The sequence below is a fragment of the Mustela putorius genome, unplaced genomic scaffold, assembly GCF_011764305.1.
Source record: "Mustela putorius furo isolate JIRA1106 unplaced genomic scaffold, ASM1176430v1.1 tig00000508_pilon_pilon_pilon, whole genome shotgun sequence".
NCBI classification, from domain to species: Eukaryota; Metazoa; Chordata; class Mammalia; order Carnivora; family Mustelidae; genus Mustela; species Mustela putorius.
In genome coordinates, this window is record NW_025421402.1 from 14,668,943 (window position 1) to 14,688,371 (window position 19,429).

Below are 19,429 nucleotides of genomic sequence, written 5' to 3' on the forward strand. Positions count from 1 at the left end.
ATTCAGGCTATGGTCCAGGGTGGACTCATTTTCCATTGTAGGTGAGAAGCTATTGTCTCACAGGAAGCGGAAATACCCCCAAATCTACACCATCTGAAGAAAAGCAAACCAGGACGGGTATCCTGCACCACCACTCGCACAATTCTGGTGCATGGTAGGGTAGAGACATCTGACCGGCTCTGAAAACAGCATGGAGAACTAATGGAAATGAAACACACACAAACTTCCCTTGATAAAATGTCAAGCACAGCGCACTACAGAAGAATATGCAGCTGAGGTAGACAAGACTTAGTGAGCCAGGGAAGCAGAAACTCTAAATTTGCTTTAAGGGGGCTTCTGTCTTAGATTGCTCCCAGGTTTCTGGTAGAAGCACATTCAAACCTTCCCCGGGATGTACTTTCATCTTCTGCTTTGAAGAATCCGCACATTTTCTCTAGCGCAAATATCACCACATTTAAGGAGAGCCATGCACCCAAGGCATCATCAACAAGAATAAATACAAAAATACAGATTAGAAACAGACTCATACAAACTTTAGATACTGAGATTATCAAACATTATAGAACGACCATCTTATTCTGTTTAAATAAATGAAAAGTTTGAAATTGTCTATAGGTAACAAAAAATCCTAAATCAGCTGATCTGAAAAAGAAACAGAAGTGACTTCTAGAAATAGCCAACCAATGTCTTAAAACACACTGGACAGAGGCGGCAACGGAAAAAAAAATAATAATAGCAGAGTAGCAACAAGTTTTAGGAATTGGCAGGGTGGGGAGGGAGAACTATAAAACAGAGGATAAGAGACATACACTAAATAATGAAAAGTCCTAGTGTATGTTTAACTGAACCTCAGAAAAAAAAAAAGAATGAAAATGTGTCAGAGGCAATATTTCAAGAGATAATGGGTAAGAATTCTAGAATTTATGAAATAAACCAACTCATAGATTATAGAATCAGGCAGAAAAGCCACTTCCACTACCTTTATGATCTTGTGCAATTTCCTTATACTTTTAGAACCTCAGTTTCCTCACGTGTGTAAGGATAAATCCTTAACAGATTAGGTTTTTCATAGAGACAGAGTGAGAAAATGTACTGTCACATGCTAGGGACTCAAAAAATGGTAGATACTATAAACTATAGTACATTCCCACAATCACGCCATCTTTGTTCATGACGAGATAAACTAATAAGTATAGCTTCTGTAGGAAATTCATGGACATGGGATATCCAATATCCTACATAGGAATAGTTTATCAAACTTTCTAAAATAGTCTAAACATTTACATACTGACTACCAACAATCAGTTATACCAAGTAGTGGCCACTAACATTCTCAAGACTCAAATATCCTTCCATCTGAAAAAACTGTATCCAGCCTAATCTAATCAGTTTAAGACATTTCTAAGAAGCTAAACCCAATAAAATAGAAGACCAAAAGATAGGGACGAGATATCCCCAAACTGAGGTGGTTGGAGGTGACATGACTTAATAAAAGCCACTAAGACTAGCCGACGGACCACAATATACTAGATATGACAAAACATCAGAAATGGTGGATAATTACAGATACTTCGTGACATTCAAGAGTCAGTATGTTGACTTTAAAGTAAATGTTGAGGGCACCTGGTTGGCTTAGCTGATTAAGCTTCCGCCTTCTGCTCAGGTCCTGATCCCAGAGTCCTGGGGTGCAGTCCCACATAGGAAGTCTGCTTCTCTCTCTCCCTCTGCCCGCCCCCCACACTACACTCTCTCTCTTTCTCAAATAAATAAATAAAATCTTTTCAAAAAATAAAATAAGTGTTGAAATATATTTACTCTCCTTATAACCTATCCTTCTGGATTGAAATTGCTAACTTACTTCTAGCTATGTCTAGAAGCTCTTTTAGGACACAGACCAGGCCCAGATATTAGAGGCTGACACATAGTAAATGCCCCAAAACAGTGAGGATCAATTTATTTAAAAATTAGTGATTATAAGAGGCAAAAAATGTGAAAAATATTTACATAGCACATTAATTGGAAAAGCAATATTATATAAAAGCAAAATTTTATATAATTACATAGTATTTTTAACCTGTGCATAGAAAAATATGAGATTTACCAAAATATTGGCATCTGTTATCAATGATTGTAATTATATACTGAAATTGGATTTTTCCTATTTTACACTCTTTTTTAATTTTATGATGTTTGCAAAAGAATATGCATTGCTTCTGTATTAAAAAAATAAGAAATATATAAATATAGATATAATCTCATCAACACAATTTCTAATACATAAAGCAATTTCTAGTACATCTTATCATAAAACTCAGCATTATATCTGGCACTGATACATTATTACATCTCATTTTCATGTCAGGTCAAATCAATACATATTAGATAAATACTAGTTCAGACAAGTGCAAGATGGGATCCCTTTCCTCACAGAACTTTTTAGGGCAAAAACTGTCCTATAATTTTTGAGTCTTTTATGGTGCCTACCATAGTATCAAGCAATAAGATATGGATGTGGTAAATATTGATGATAGAAAGAAATTTAGCATCTGAGTTTAGGAAGATGAAAAACAAGACATTTCTCCAGAAAGAGGACTATATTTTCAATAACATAGTCATGAAGATAAGCACTGGGCATGTGAAATCTCATAGGTATGAAAGACATTATTTCTTTGTAATATTCTTTGCAGACAGCACCCATTTATTTTATGACCCCAATGGGAGAGAGGAGGAAACCTTCCAAACTTGTTTTCCACGACTTTTAAGTGTCACCCAAATTAGTTATCCAGTAAAAAGACAAAGAATGAGGAATATCTGTGCTTTTAATTATAAGCTTAATTATTTTACTTTATTAAATCCTATTTTTAGAAATAGAACATTATAGCCTATTTTTGACATTTAATACAAGTATATTCATCAGACTCTGACTGTAGGTGACATCAAGTTTTGATTGTTATCTAACATTTATATAAAGATTTTTTACTTGAAGTATTCTGTGTAATTATGCCACCCACACAAGGATGAATAGAAATGCCCTTGGATACAAATGGCAGGTTATTTATAAAAAGGAGAAAACAAAAGAGTCCAAAACGAAACCTATCTGTTTTGCAATTTGATTTACATTCCCAAATTGCCACTGTTTGTGCCTTTCATACAAGTTATTTTTAAATTCCTCTGAGATCAACTAGTCATCTTAATATGTAAAGTTTACTTAGGAAAAAAATCCCGTAATTAACTAGTTCAAACCCCCAAGTGAGGTAATTAAAGTTATCTTCATCAACTGTGTTTGATGTTTATCTAGTCACCTTCTTGTGTCATTCGTAACTCTCAGATAAACTATGCAATAAACATTAAGTCATCCCTGGACAAAGGGGTGGGGATCATTAAAGTTTGTCATATCTTATGGCAAAAACCAGGAAAAGCAAGCATTCTACATAAATCTTGAGATATCTTGTTACATAAATGCTATTAAATTCCTTTAATCTAGCTTAGAAAATTTCTTTTAATAAAATCTGAATTTTTACATTGGTTAATGATTTGAGCATTTCTGCTGACTTTGTCTCCATCAGCTGTGAATTTGTTCTTGGTGCTTAGTCCATTCAATTCTGGGAGCACATTCTTAATTAATAATGATTTATATACAACAATGGCAAGATTTTTTTTTTTTAAGTAAACTCTATACCCAATATAGGATTTGAACTTGCAACCCTGAAATCAAGTGTCACATGCTCTAATGACTGAGCCAGACAGTTGCCCCAGTGGTAAGGAGTATTTTTAACAGTGATGTCCAAGCTATATTTTAGAAATAGGTAGGTAAAAACAGGAGGGGCTCTTCATTACTTACCCTGTGTCCACATAAAGCATTTTTCTTTCTTTCTTAGTAAATTTCCTAGTGTTTTCTTTCTTTCTTAGTAAACTTTCTTTCTTAGTAAATTTCCTAGTGTTTTCTGAGAAAGTGTTTACTCTAATTTTTTTTTAAATGTATTACTACCGGCTGGCTCAGACAGTGGAGCCTGTGACTCGATCTCAGGGTTGTGAGTTTGAGCCCCACTTTGGGTGTGGAGATTACTTAAAAATAAAATCTTTAAAAATATATATACATGAATACTTAGAGTTTAGCACATTATAGTCACAAAGCACTTTCAGACATGTTAACACATGGTTCACAAAACAACCTGTGAATTTGATAGAGCAGGTATTAGGATTACTTTTTTCTTTTTTACAGATGAGAAATCTGATAGATTAAGTAATTTTCCCAGAGTCTCACAACTAGTATGTAGTAGAGTTGCTCTGAACATAAGTATACTGAATACATAAAGTGAACCTACTCTGTTTGCTTCTACATCCCAGTGCTTAAGTCCTTTGCACTTGGTAGGTGCTCAATACCAGATCTAGAACATAACTTAAATTTCCTGAAAGTTACAGAATATCTTGGTTATATATCTTGGGAAATATCAGAAGTCCTTTTTGAACAAAACTATCGCCTAGACCTAGCACCGAGGCTTGAAAAACTGCTATGGAAATACCTTTTGGAACTAATCCCTCCTCAAATGGAAAGACTTCTTATTGGAGTGATTGCTTTAACCAATGGCAACCTTATGTAACTTCTTACAAGTATAAGATAAAAAGCCTATTTCTTAAAATTTTATACCTAATAGAAAAACTTCACGAGACGACTGATGTTCAGCCAAGACAGAGTAATGGAAAGTGGATTTAGAGAAGAATCTGGGGGAGAGGGACTAGCAGCACAAAATGTTCTTATTTTTGGAAATTGAAAACCCTATAACCCTTTTTGGTACTAGTTTGAGAGTAGCTCTGGAGCCAAAGAAGCATCTGAATCAGTGACCAAGAAACAGAATGTGAGAAAGGGCTTCCTCCCGTGAGCCAACACCAAGGATCGGAATTGGGATCAGTACTCAGTCTAAGTACCCATGCATAACTGTCAGGGTAGAGTTCCCCTAGCTTGTGTGAGGTAAACTGGCTGATCCTTTCAGACCTTGACCCTTAAATTCCCTTCCACAGTATATAACTCGGATCTTAAACCTATCTCCTCAAAGACAGATCTTTTCCCAGGAAGGAGAATACACCTTTAAAACTCCCAGGACTCTCGTAAGATTTGACTTCCTCTAGTCACCTAACGGTGGGGGGGTCAAAAACTATGTAACCTACAGGGAAAATCTGGAGAGGGTTGTAGACATGGAGTAAAGAGCAGTGAGTGCCCTTGTTACAAATAGAAAGGATTGTCAGATTCTGGGGGCCGGGGAAAAATCTTCAAGTCAGTTACAATTCCCGCATATAGAATAATACCAGGCATGACTCAAATACCTGATTTTGCTGTTGAGAGTTATTCCACAGATTCCATGCTCAGCTGAAGCCCGATGAAAGCAGGTCAGGATTGGCAATGAAAGTCAAACCAATTGGAATGAGGCACTGAGTAATTGTCATTAAGATAAAATTCCATAAAGTTACGGAAAGGACATGAAGGTAATCTTCTCTACCAATGTATCCCTTGCCAGTAATCAGACCTGCTTATGTGTACATTTATGAACTACAATAAATTATAGGTGATGACAGGTATGAGTAAGAAGAAATAGTAGTCTCAAACATGATAGGTAATTGAACATTTTGATGAGATGGGCACCATAAAAACTTGACTCCGGGTAAAATTTTAAGTGGAGAAATAAAATTTTCAAATAATTTATTTGAGATTTGGATTTGCTCTCAGCTACATTAAAATAAAATTTAAAAAACATAATGAATTGTCCCAAATTATAAGAATGATTATGAGATACATGAGAAGTAGAAAGATACTTTTTATAGGAAGATGAATTAAATGATCAATAGGAAATAATTAGAAAAAAGTGATAAAAATTATGGTATACACAAGTATTAAGGAAAGAAGAGAAGAATCAAGGTGAAGGAAGAAATTTAAGTCAAAATCTATAACTTCATACTTTCATTTAATTTTATCTTCATTTTCCCAATAAACAGACCGCAACTTAACCATGTATCCATGGTTAGATTTAATAGATGTTAATATTTTGTACATTTTGTTTCAGAACAATTTTCAAATAAGCTGATGCATGTCATTCCCATGCAAGTTTTATATTTAATCTACGTAATTACATAACATCATGGATCTTGGGGAAAATATAACTCTTTTAGTTAAACATAGGATAAACCAATAATGCTTATTTAAAGCTTTGAAGTTACAAAGAACAAAGATACACATACCATAAAATATATCTCACTGAGCAGGGATTTCCTCCTGCATATTTGCAGCTCTGAGAACAATGAGGATCTTTTCAAAATACTGCCTTGAAGCCCAGAACTTAACCTACAAATAAAGATGTTCTCATAATATGAATTAGCATACTTTTAATACTACTGAAAGAAAAAAAATTCTGATTTTTTTTAGCAAAATGGCATGTGCTATTAAAATAATGCTTTAAGCCATTAAACTCAATAGAACAAACTGCACAGTTAATACCTACCTCTCTAGAAACCCTTAACAGGCTTACAAAAAGTCCCTAATGTCTTTTGAAGATTCATTTATGACCGAGATAATAAGAAGTCATTAGTTTTGCATCAAGGTTGAAAGGTAGACACACATAAGAGTGAACTCTGACTGAAAGCCAACTCCCAGGTGAATCATTAAATATGACAAGAATGTTAACAGCCAATAATAAAAAAAAAAAAAGATCTTGTCATGCCTCAGTTCAATAAAATGTTTATGACACAGTTATTGGGTCTGCTCAAATATTGCAAGAAAAGAAATAGAGTCATGGTTTCAAGTAGATACTGACATTGAATCCTCCTTATCAGAAATTGAAAAGAAAATTTACAAAGAATGTCAAACTGACAACCCAAATGATTTCGCTATATTAACATAGCAATTAGTCTTGCACAGAAAATTTCCCAATTGTAATAAGATAAAATTAAGAGCAATTTTGTATCAAAGCAGAGGATTTTCTAGTGTACTTCCTGGTGTCAACGAGCCTCTCAAAATTAATCACTGCATTCAAAACAAATTACATAACAAAAAGTGGCTATAATAGAAGCTTATGGTCTTCTTGATATCCCTCATGATAAAATGTGGTAATTTCTAACATTACTCTTAATATATTTCACCCCATTTCTTTTGTTAAAGTTTTTTTTTTTCTTGCTGTAATTGATAAACATGGAAAGTTTTACATCATAATTCAAGTAATTGAGACCTGAAGAGGATTCCCATCCCCAGTATTAACTTCTTCCTGGTCCATGTCACTGTTAACTCATGGACTTCAGTTTCTGATAGTAATGTATCTCAAGGTTACGTTATAACATAATAAGAACAGTTTCTAGTCTTACCAGTTTATAATTCAGTGTTCTGCATTGACATGATAAAATGTCCCAGTGTAAGATTCCAAGTTCTGGATTTCTAAAGATGATTTCTTTAGTCTGCCTCTTGCCGAAGCCGAAAAAGCATTTGCTGAGATTTTTCTAACAAAGTCAAAAAATAGAGAATTAAGTTACCTAGAAAAGTCAAAGTATCCTAAACACAAACTCATTTTGTTCAGAATTCATAAAGAAATGTACAGCCTCCCATTACTTACTATGAATTATATGCCTCATTAGCATACAAAATAATTCAAGTTTTGTTATGTTCAAAAAGCAATAGGGATGCCTGAGTGGCTCCATGAGTGAAGTATCTGCCTTTGGCTCAGGTCATGATCCCAGGGTCCTCGGATTGAGCCCTGCACTGGGCTTCCTGTTTAGCAGGAAGTCTGCTCCTCCCTCTTACTCTCCCTCTGTGTTCTCTCTCTGTCTCTCATACATATGTAAAATGTTTAAAAAAACAAACAAACAAAAAACAAAAAGCAGTATCGTATATGCTTTATGCTGTCTGTAGTAACAAAAAGGAAATCTCAGCCCTTATCCTGTGATATGGATAATATGAACCAAAAACATTTAATTTTTTTTTCTTCTTAACTGAAGGATTTTTGCTTGTTTTATGAAATCAGATGTTGATATTATAATCACTGTTAACTACTTAAACCAGGAGGAAGTACTCTGGAATGCTTGAAAGTTTGAGCACTGGCGCCAAACTAACAGGCTTCAATTCCTGAAGTTCTAAGTAAGGGTTGACTTTGGAAAGCCACTTTAAATGCTTTTGTTTCTGTTTTACCCACTTTAAAATAATAACATTTGCATTCAATTAATTAAACCATGTAAAGACTTTAAAATCACTGCAAGCAGATGGTGAGTATTCAATAAATGTTAACTATTGATATTATTTCCTGGACTTACCATAAGCTTTATTTTCTTAAGAGTTATTTATTTATTGTAGAGAAAGAGAGAGATTGACAGTGGAGGGGCAGAGGGAGAGAATCTCAAGCAGACTCCCTGCTGAGTGTAGAGCCCGATGTGATCCCACCACCCAGGAGCTCATGACCTGAGCCAAAACCAAAGTCAGACACTGAGCACTCAGGCGCCCCCTGTACACTTTATTATAATAAAATCCCACAATAGCCAGAAAAGTATAACTTGTGGCAGTGTATCATCTTTTATAATATTGTAAAAAAAAAAAAAAAAAAAACTTAGTCCAAAAAAGTAGAAGATATTTCACATTCAAGTTTATCATCATTATAATTCTCTAGACTTTCTATATAAAATGCAGGTCCACTTGAAGACAACGGTTAAAAATCCAAGGCAACTAATGTGTTTGTATGAACCATTTCTCAAAACCTGCTTTTGAGTTGTTTACTCTTTGCCCTAAGACATAACATCCAAACTACCAGCAGAAAAAAGAATAGTCACAATAAACCAGAAAGAAAAAGCATTCAGAGTGAAACAACAAAGGAATAATAGGCTCCTAAAAACTTATCAAAGTAAAACAGCAATAAATTTTAATCAATGGTGTGTTAGTTCCCATTAAGAAAAACTAGCCCTGGGGCACCTGGGTGGCTCAGTGGGTTAAAGCCTCTGCCTTCAGATCAGGTCATGATCTCAGGGTCCTGGGATGGAGCCCAGCATCGGGCTCTCTGCTCAGCAGGGAGCCTGCTTCCTCCTCTCTCTCTCTCTCTGCCTGCCTCTCTGCCTACTTGTGATCTGTCTCTCTGTCAAATAAATAAATAAAATCTTAAAAAAAAGAAAAGAAAAGAAAAACTAGCCCTGTTACCCCATCTACATTCTGACGTCACGTTTTCACCTGTAAGAAGGAAAATATAAAACCTTAAAATCTGAATTTAACAAGCAGATGGTAGCTGTCTGGAAATGCATTTTTCTAAAGCAAAACAAAATTTTAGGTGGTTCTAAGAAGAACAGGCTTGTGGTAGTAATACAAGGACATCTTAATCCAGAAGCTGTCCCTTGGAGGAGGGAGACTTTCGTGACTCTGGAAGGTTTTCTGTAGCACAGGGATTTACATCTGCATTGGTACCATTTTCTCAAACTCCACTACTTCCCTGTTTTAACCACATTACCTTGACTTCGGTTTTGTGAGGCCAGAAGCAGATGAAGAGAGAAAAAGCAGAGTTTTACAGTTGTGTTATAGTCACAGTTTCCCTGGGGAGAACACAGCAGCCACACATCGGCACTCAAGAAAAGCACTAAATCTAAAATGAATCAGAGGAGGAAAACCCATGTGGATCGGGACCTTCATTGTATCCAAGAGAAGCAATGGACAAGGCAGGCCCAGCAGGTTTAGGATTGGCTAGTTATGTTTGAGAGTAGAACTGTTGTGAAGTCACGTCCACCGTGACTGTGAAGGTTGTAGTTTGGAGCTATGTAGAGTCTCCAAGAGTTTTGGGTGAGCCAAGATCTTCCCGGAAATAGCTAGCGACCATTCAGTCAATGTCAAAGCACCAATTAAAAAAGCACAGACAGGGATGCCTGGGTGGCTCAGTTGGTTAAGTAGCTGCCTTCCGCTCAGGTCATGATCCCAGCGTCCTGGGATCGAGTCCCGCATCGGGCTCCTTGCTCGGCAGGGAGCCTGCTTCTCCCTCTACCTGCCTGCCATTCTGTCTACCTGTGCCTGCTCTCTCCCTCTCTCTCTCTGATAAATAAATAAAATCTTAAAAAAATTATAATTAAAAAAAAAAAAAAAAAGCACAGACACACAAGTATGAATAATACAACACAGGAGGGCTTATTTAGTTATGTCAATGTTATTTGTTCTTGGTTTTCAGAGAAGTCCTGAGTAACTAACTCAGAAGAGTATTTATAAGAAGCATAGTTAACTTATCTCATACCTCCCTCCCAGCCATGTCTCTGTTTTCATCCATATTTTACTGACTGCTACCTCAGGACACACCATTTATTTTTTGATCCTTCCCCTCCTGGATACCAGTGTGATTAATTCATTAGATCAAAATAAAAGTGATTTCATTTGTTACCTTTCCTGCCTAAGGAGTGCATTTTACAAGAAGGTGTAAGGCAGGGGTTCTCAAACTTGGCTACACAGTAGCATCATCTGTGGAGAGTGGGAAAGCTGACTGCATAAGAGGGTACCCCTTCCAGAAAGTCTGGTTTAATTGCTCACCAGTGTAGCCTAAATGCTGGGTTTTTTGTTTTTGTTTCTTTTTTGTTTTGTTTTGTTTTGTTTTAGCACTCCCCATATGATTCCAATGTGCAATCAAAGTTATGAACCACTAGTCTACAACAATGATTTTCATATTTTTTCTTATATTGATGTTATTTACATTCCATGTTGATCAATAAATAAATATCAGCTCCCCAGGTGTTTGTGAAACACCTCTTTTTGAGGATCAAAGGACTAAGGAAAGGACAATGTCTTACAGAAACAGCATATTACCTGTGATGGAACTGCTGAGAGCAATTTTCTCTCCTCATGCCCTTCAGATTGGGCCACAGAGGCCACCACTGAGAAAGAGTCTGTGTATTTTTGTTTTGGTAAAAAGAGCAATGGTGCTTTTGCCCTCTTGTCAAAATGAGGTCTTCAGGAAGCACAGCCTTTGCCTAGACTCCACTTCTGCTGCCTGGATGGTCTCCCTCTGAAGTGTAGCTCAAGGGAGGAAGGTAGCACTGAAAATTGTCCCTCTCTCACTCGGTTGGCTTTTATAAGTCACTTAAGTGGCTTCCTTAGACATTAATGTTATGCACCTTAGAAGATTTAAAAAATAAGTATAGGGCACCTGGGTGGCTCAGTGGGTTGGACCTCTGCCTTCAGCTCGGGTCATGATCTCAGAGTTCTGGGATTGAGCCCCGCATTGGGTTCTCTGCTCAGCGGGGAGCCTGCTTCCTCCTCTCTCTCTGCCTGCCTATCTGCCTACTTGTGATCTCTGTCTGACAAATAAATAAATAAAATATTTAAAAGAAAAGTATAAAGATAGCTCCTTATCTTTACAAATATATGAAGAACTGGATAAAAATGACACATGTTCATAAAACTGTTAAGTCAGATCACATGGATATAAATGGGTTAAAATGAGAAATTCAGATGAGAAGTGGCTTAAGACAGAGCATTTAGATGTTGGTTAACAAAATCCAGAGATGTTTGATGGAGGCAGAAGGAAACAGAAGAGACACAAACTTGACTCTGTAATAGTCAACAGCTAAATGTGGAGAGTGGATCAAATTTGGAAGGCTATCTGCTTTTGCATGGCTTGCAAAAGAAGGATATTCCCAAGTTAAGGTGACTGAAAAGAAAAAAAATGAAAATAAGACAATTTATAGATGCAAGAAAATTTTTCAAGATTGTGCCCACAGATAGAATTTTATTGGACCATGGAGAGGCTCATTTGTTTGAGCTTGTGGCTACTTGCCTCTCCTTTTTAACTTAAGCACATTTACTCTGACATTGTTCATTTTCTTTACACTCAGACAATCTAAACTACCTCTCTGGTTTGGTTTGCATACCACTCCTTCTTAGATGTGTTAGAGCTATTCTCATTTCATGAGTAATGTCTATGAAAAGGATTACATGAAGGTATTCTGTAAACCTTTTAGTATTAAAATATTTTATAACATCCATTCTTGATTAATGTAAAATGCTAGAACGTGAATCCTTCATCATACTTCTGCTATGTGAGATTTATGTAAATGTTAGGCCCTTGTCATTCTGATGCATTCTGGAAAATAATTTAAGTGTTATCCTTGATGTTAAAGTATCAAAAGTATCCAGATAAATCTGGGATGCTTCTATAGAGCAAATTGATGGATAGTGGAAAAGCAGAAATGCTCACAAGATGCAGATGAGAACATCGAAACAGAGCAGAAGCTTTTTCACTCTGTCTTTCATGACGAAAGTTCTCTTTGTTTATTATGGAAGTGGAAGGGCTGAACTAAGAGGAAACCAGAAAGAGTATTATAATATGGAAGAGGACCTAGCACAGATAGCCTTCTGGAAATCCTTACGTGGCTAAAATGAGTTGGAGAGTTTTCATGTTTCCTCTCCTGCTCACAGTTGACATTTCATGGAAAAGGAAGCTTCCCTAGGAATCTGCAAGTTAAATTTGACTCTGTCTTCATCAAGTCAAACCCCAGGGTGGTCATACCTATGGAAACATAAGAGAGGCAAGTGGTAATTAAAAATGATGAAGTCATAGATTTGGTTCAAATAGAGAGTAATCATCTTTGTATATCAGGATATGGGGTAGAGCAGTTGAGAAGCTTTTCGCATGGGAATAGAAACCAATCACCTCTGCCTTTTTTTTTTTTTAAGATTTTATTTATTTATTTGACAGACAGAGATCACCAGTAGGCAGAGAGGCGAGGTGTGTGGAAGCAGGCTTCTCCCTGAGCAGATAGCCGGATGCCAGGGCTTGATCCCAGGACCCTGAAATCATGACCTGTGCTGAAGTCAGAGGCTTTAACCCACTGAGCCACCCAGGTGTCCCTCCATCACCTCTGCTTATTACAGCTTCTCTTTGAGAAAGTTCCTTAACTTATCCAGCACTCAGTTCCTTCACTGTAAATCATTATATAATTAATTCATAGATGTGTTGTGAGAAAGGATGATAGACACAGGGAGAGAATGAGAGGTAGATACACAGTTACGTGTAAGGGAAAAAAGTAATAAACACAGTGTCTGGACGTACTTCTGCAAGAGTGCTCACGGTCAGAGATGACCAGACCCTGGATCCGGGGTTGAAGAGAGAACAGTGACACAATGAACATGGTTTCTGGAGCCCTTCTAAAGAAATTCACTCGACCTCCCTAGGCCATGTATCACACCGCTTGGCTGCCATGGTTTCACACCAGGCCACGTGATGCGAGCTTGTTTTCAGTGAATCACCGTTTAAATCATATTCTCTCCTTCCTGCATTGGATAACCCCGCTTCACCTGATATACAACAGCTGCTTAGAAACCTGCTGCTATTTTGTTCAAGCTGAAATCACGACAGTCAACTTATGCTGTACATCTCTTCGGTGACAGTAAACTGGCTGTGTTCTAGGACTTTGTGGATGTGCTTTTCATCTCTGAGCTCTGGATTCTTAGCAAGGGCTCATGGGGGCATTGATATCAGAACCCCAGACCTGATCTCCATAGCAGGTCCACTTCCACGGCCGAGGGAGCTTCAGGGCTTACAGGCCTTTTAATTGGGTTTAAAGCGACGCTTCACAGTGACACAATATCTCTTAGTCCACTAAAGGACATATCGGACACACTTTGATTTATTTCCTACTTCTTTTCTGACTATGGCTAATAAGGAACGACTCTAATTGAGCATAGCTCTTTGATCTCTCGTAGCATATTGCTTTGAAAGAGTTTATTACAGCTGTTAAAAGGAAGCTATAAAGATACAGATCCTAATAAAACATCTTATTTGGTTAAACATTAAGGCAGGAGTTTTTCAATAGCTGTTAATACTTGTTTTCCACATGAAGTTATTCTTGGATCTCAGATTTCACAGGACACAGCCAATTTCCTAAAAAAGAAATTATGGGTAGAGAGGCTATTTGACGCCATCATTGTAATTGGGATGGGCAATGAATGAGATGCCCCAGCTGCAAATGTTGATAATGAATGTTTACACATAGAACCCCAAAACATGGCCAGTTTTAGTCTTATTCAAACAAATAGTTGAATTAGGGTAGAACTAGGTAACATAGAAAATTGTTGCAATGGGTAAATGAAATATCTGTTCAAGATGTTCCAAATGAATACAAGCAGTCAGTAAGTATGTGGGAGGTATATGCGCTAGTAGACAGGTATCAATTATTGAATTAGATTTTAAGGAAAAGGGTAAAGCGCACAGGAAGGGATAGAAAAATTAATGTATGTAAGGTACTGTGGTACTAGATGGCTCAAATAGAAATCCAGAAAAATATATATATATATATATATATATTCAATCTGAGACATATATGGTTGAGCAGCATGTTAAGGAAATAATCAGGTCAAGAACTTGGGATAAGGATAAGTGTGAAAGGTACAGGGCCAATGAAACACCTGTATCATCTCCCTGGGAGAGATCCTATGCCCTCAAGAAAGGGACTTCCAAGTATGGAAAACAGAATAATATAAACACTGCCCATCTCACCTTCTCAACATGTTGGACATTGTCAATAGGTCATGTGTTCCTGAAAAGCAGTAGCTGATAGTTTTTTATAAGTCAGACATGGATAGATCAAGCCATTTCTGAAGTGGAAATATATAGCTAATATTCACACAACACCCCATTCCATGAATGCCTTGGTCAGTTCTCACTATTTTTTTTTTAATTTTAGATTTTTTTTATTTAATTTTTTATTTTTTATAAACATGTATTTTTATAACTATCCTGGAAATGAGCATATTCCTTTCTACCCTCTGCCTGTTATCCAAAATTCTCCTGCGGCAATCAACCAAATTTCAAAAGCTGGTCATTTCTAAATTTCCTTTTGGATACTTTTGTCAGCTTGTTCCAATTGGATTATTTAAACTCAATTAGAGTTTAGACTACGTATTTAGTCATTTTTTATTTTCTGAGCACTGACACTGTGATGGGTCATGGGGGTGGAATGCTGAACACTACAGGCTCTGTTCTTACACTTATGAATCTTTCATTTCAGTAGGTTTTAGCGCCAGAGTGACCTAACGGCAAATGCTTCACATATTCTTTCCTAGTTCTGGGATGCTGGGGAGGCCACTTAACTTCTACCAGTTGCTTTTCTTAAAGCTTAATATATCCCCTCTTTGGGCTCCAATAACAATTTCATTACTTTGAACCAGATATTATTTTCAGACAAATAAATACAAGATGTATTTCAACAAAGATACCCTTTTCCCTTGACTCACACATAAATCTTCCAAAGAGCAGAAGAGAGAGCCTGTAGTTCTCTATGTAAGAAAACATGCATATATGTATAATCAAAACTAATATATTTAATACATTAATATTTATATTAATATAGAAAATAAATTTAATAAATTAATATTATTAAAAATAATAAACTAATTAGTATTCATTTATGCTAGAGCTTGACAGATTTTTCAAAATTCTTATGATATTGACTATAGTATTTTTATGTCAATCCAAGAATTATTTCATATTTGCACATCCCTACGTACATGCTTTGAAAAAATAGGGGTACCTGGGTGGCTCAGTCGGATAAGCATCTGCCTTCAGATGCTAATCCCAGAGTCCTGGGATGGAGTCTCACATCATCATTGGGCTCCTTGCTCAGAGGAAAGCCTGCTGCTCCCCCTGCTTGTGCTCTCTTTCTCTGCCAAATAAATAAAGTCTTTTTTAAAAAAAGAAAAAATATATGAATGTAACACTCCTGCTTCTTATTTGCCAAGGTAACTACCATATTTGGAAGCATCCCCAATTAAACCCAAAGAAGAGAAAGGTTGTTACCATTGAAACGAAGATCTTAATTTGATATTATAATTCTTCCCTTGAGGAGCAAAGTGCAGACAAAGTACAGCTACCTGCCATGTGATACAATGACACGGCTCATAAGTTGCTTTTCAGAACTTAGTATAACAATATACATTTACATATTACACAGAGTAATGAAAGAAAGAATTTATCCTTAGGGGAGCCCCTCAACATTCCTTTCTTCCTATTTCATTGTAACACGACAGTCTCACTTGAGAGATGGGATATTGTCTAATGACAGTTCCTTCTATGTTTTTCCTTTTCTGTTCTTTTCTGTTTACAATTGCTTTTGCAAATGTTTTTGAGGTTACTACATTTAATGCACTCTGTTCCCCTGTGACTGAGGTATGTGGTAGAAGAAGGAAAAATTTATGAAAACGATGTTTGAACATCCTGCATCATCTTAATGTCTTCTTAAAAATCTTGTCACTATAATATAATTCCACTGACCCCGATGTCAACATGCATCACAGGAATTTCATCTATCCAAGTGCACCTACAATCCAGGGACGGTACAGCTCCATGCCTAAGGACTGGCTGTCTTAATAGACAATACATCTCTGCAAAGTTTTCGTTACTATTTACACAGATAAGTTATAATCGCTATGTGACAGTTGAGGTGTTGTGCCCTAGACAGATTTTCCCCAGTTGTACTGCATGAAATTGACATTTTCAAGTTTCTTCAGCAGGATATAAAGATTTTATATAAATGGAAATTTTCCATTACCTAAGTGACATTCTAAATGCTATAACTGGCTTATACAGGTACCAGACAAGAATTTCATTTATTCTAACTTAAGAAATAGGCAAGGAATTAATTGTAACAAAATCTCTGTAATTTTTACTGATTTTGTCTACTCACTAAAAATAATCCTTTCCTGACCAAATATGAAAATACCTAAATTTATCAATATTCTCCTCTTTTGTTCCTGGCCATCATTCTTAACCATCAGACCAATACGACAAATTAAATGAATCAGGTAAGGCATTCTCACTTCTCTCTTATATTGCGCATTCTGTATTAGAAAAACAGCAGAGAAAAAGGTTCTAGGAATGATTTGCTAGAAATTTATATATTTTCACTTATAGTATTTAGTAATCATTCTTAATTATCTTGCAAATCTTACTGAAAGGACATTTAACTCACAGGATTGGCAATATGAGCCTCCTTTCCATTTTAGGAGAGAACTAACACACCACTGCGTGTTTCACTCTCAAGGATCCCCCTTCTTGGGGAAGCCTCACACAGGAAGCCTGCCGCTGTCCATGGTCCTGTCCCTCTGGCTATAACTAACTGATGCAAGAGCAGATACCTGGTCCCACATAAAATAATTGTGTTCTTTTTCTCAGATAGAACCTTGAAAGAAAAAAAAAAAAAAGACCGATGGTAATGAGATCTCAGCTCATTAAAAACAGCATAGTTGTGTCTCCACATCTCTGTTCCTGATACAAAAGGGTTACCTTTATACCTGTACTGCACACAGCTGGACCATTCAGTTCAACCCAACATTTTATGCCATAACTCCCATAGGATGTTCAATATTTTTCCCCTCTGGGTGTTTAACATAGTAAGAATGCATTATCATTGCCAGTTACCAAAAAGGAAATTTAGCCACATTTCTCAAGGCTAAAAATGTTCCTTTTAAAATCACTATTTAGTTTTCTTTAGAGGGTTAACATTGTTAAAATTCTATCTAGAAAAAGAGATAAGCCTCTGAGAATGCCCAAGTACTGTTTTTTAAGATCCCTTAGCATCATCTGAATGTTTGTTTTTATAATACCTTCATAGTATACATACAAGTGGAGTTTTTCAAGTGTTTAAAACCAAGACATATTTTCTTGTGCACTCATTGAGTTCTTTTTGTCACTAATACAACAAGTTTTTTGACAATTTCAAATCAAGAACCTATGCCATTATTATTTTACATACTTTCCTGTTGTAATTATTTTCATGGAGCGTGGCTGAGCTGGAATTGTCCTCTTTTATCATTTCTGGAAACAATCAAATGCTTCTTACTACAATAACAGCAATATATTTACTTAATGTGTAATAATATTACTTAATTTATGCAAAGTCAGCAAAACCCCTTTCTCCAGATTACAAAGCTTAAACTTTTAACATTTTATGTGGTTGACTCTTTCTCTTTCTCTCCTTCTCTCTCAGCTTGACTCTAAAATCTACCATTTCTCAAGAGGAAAAAAGCAATTTCATCATTGGCAAACAAGATCTCTCTTTCTATTCTCACATATCTTCAATTCTGCCTCTGCCAGGGTTTATCAGTTCTTTGAAGTCTTACCTTAAACATTAAATCTACAGACAACTCTTACTATAATATAATATCACTTACAATGCTTGGTTGTGGGATTTAGTTCATTGAGTTTTTAAAAAAAAAATTGATTACTCAAGTGTTGAATGACCATTGTAACACCTAAAAAGTAGAGAGAGAAAATAAATAAGTTGATAAAGTCTAAATAAAGTGTAAAGAATATAAAGAAAATCATACATGATTCCCCCACTAGTAATAAAACTAGTAACGTTTTGGTGTAATTTCTATTCATGATAACTCAGGATTGTACTTTATCAAGACTGGGTATGGTCCAGATTTCCACCAAGTTTCACCTCCACTTTCTTTAGCGACAGAATTCCCATCCTTTAGCTAATAGCCACATTACTACCCACTTAAAAACCTCATTTTGCATGTTCCTGGTAGCACTGAGGGGTCCTGTGGCTCAATTACAGCTAATGAGATGGGAGCAGATGTCCTTCTTCTGGTCACACTCCTGAAAAGGAATGAGTACATCCTCCACTGTCCTTTTCCTTTTCCCTCTGTCTAGAAGTCAATGGTTCGTTGATCCTCAAAATGAAAACTCCATGTAAAAGAAGGAATAATTGCTCTAAGAGTTCTAAATTACCATCTTCTGAACTATTTATTTCAGAAAGGAAAAGTTCATCTTAAGCTGTTATATTTAAGGTCTTTATATTTAAAACTTTATATTCAGGCCAATCCAATCATTTGTACTGGAAGTGGTCTGCTGCTCTCACAAACCCTAGAGTAGAAGGTACTGGCTTAGCAGTGGGTGAGGACACAGACTGTTGTTCATTGGAAGATGGTTGTGATAAGGTGAAAAGCAAAACATATGCCATCAGAGCAAAGAATGAAAGCCCAAGCCTAGTTCTTTATATGGATAAAAGGAAACCCAATTAAGGTGCTAGAGAGATGATAAAACTGACCATAGGACCAATAAATGAGAGACTTTAGGTTTAAGAACTATACCTCAGGAGAGATAGGGAAATATTGACCAAAGGATCCAGACTTCCAGTTATAAGATAAATAAGTTCTGGAGATCTAATATATAGTTTGGTGATGATTATTAACAATACAATATTGGATACTTGAAAGTTGCTAAGAGAGTAGATCATATATGGTCTCACCACAGAAAATAAATGGGAATTGTATGAGGTGAGGGAGTATTAAGTATTACTATAGAATCATTTTACAATATATAAGTGTGTCAAATCAACATGAATACAGCTCAAGTTTACTCAGTGTTCTATGTCAATCACATCTCAGTAAAGTTAAAAGGGGAAAAGAAAAAAAAAAAGAAAAATTGCAGCCTGGGCA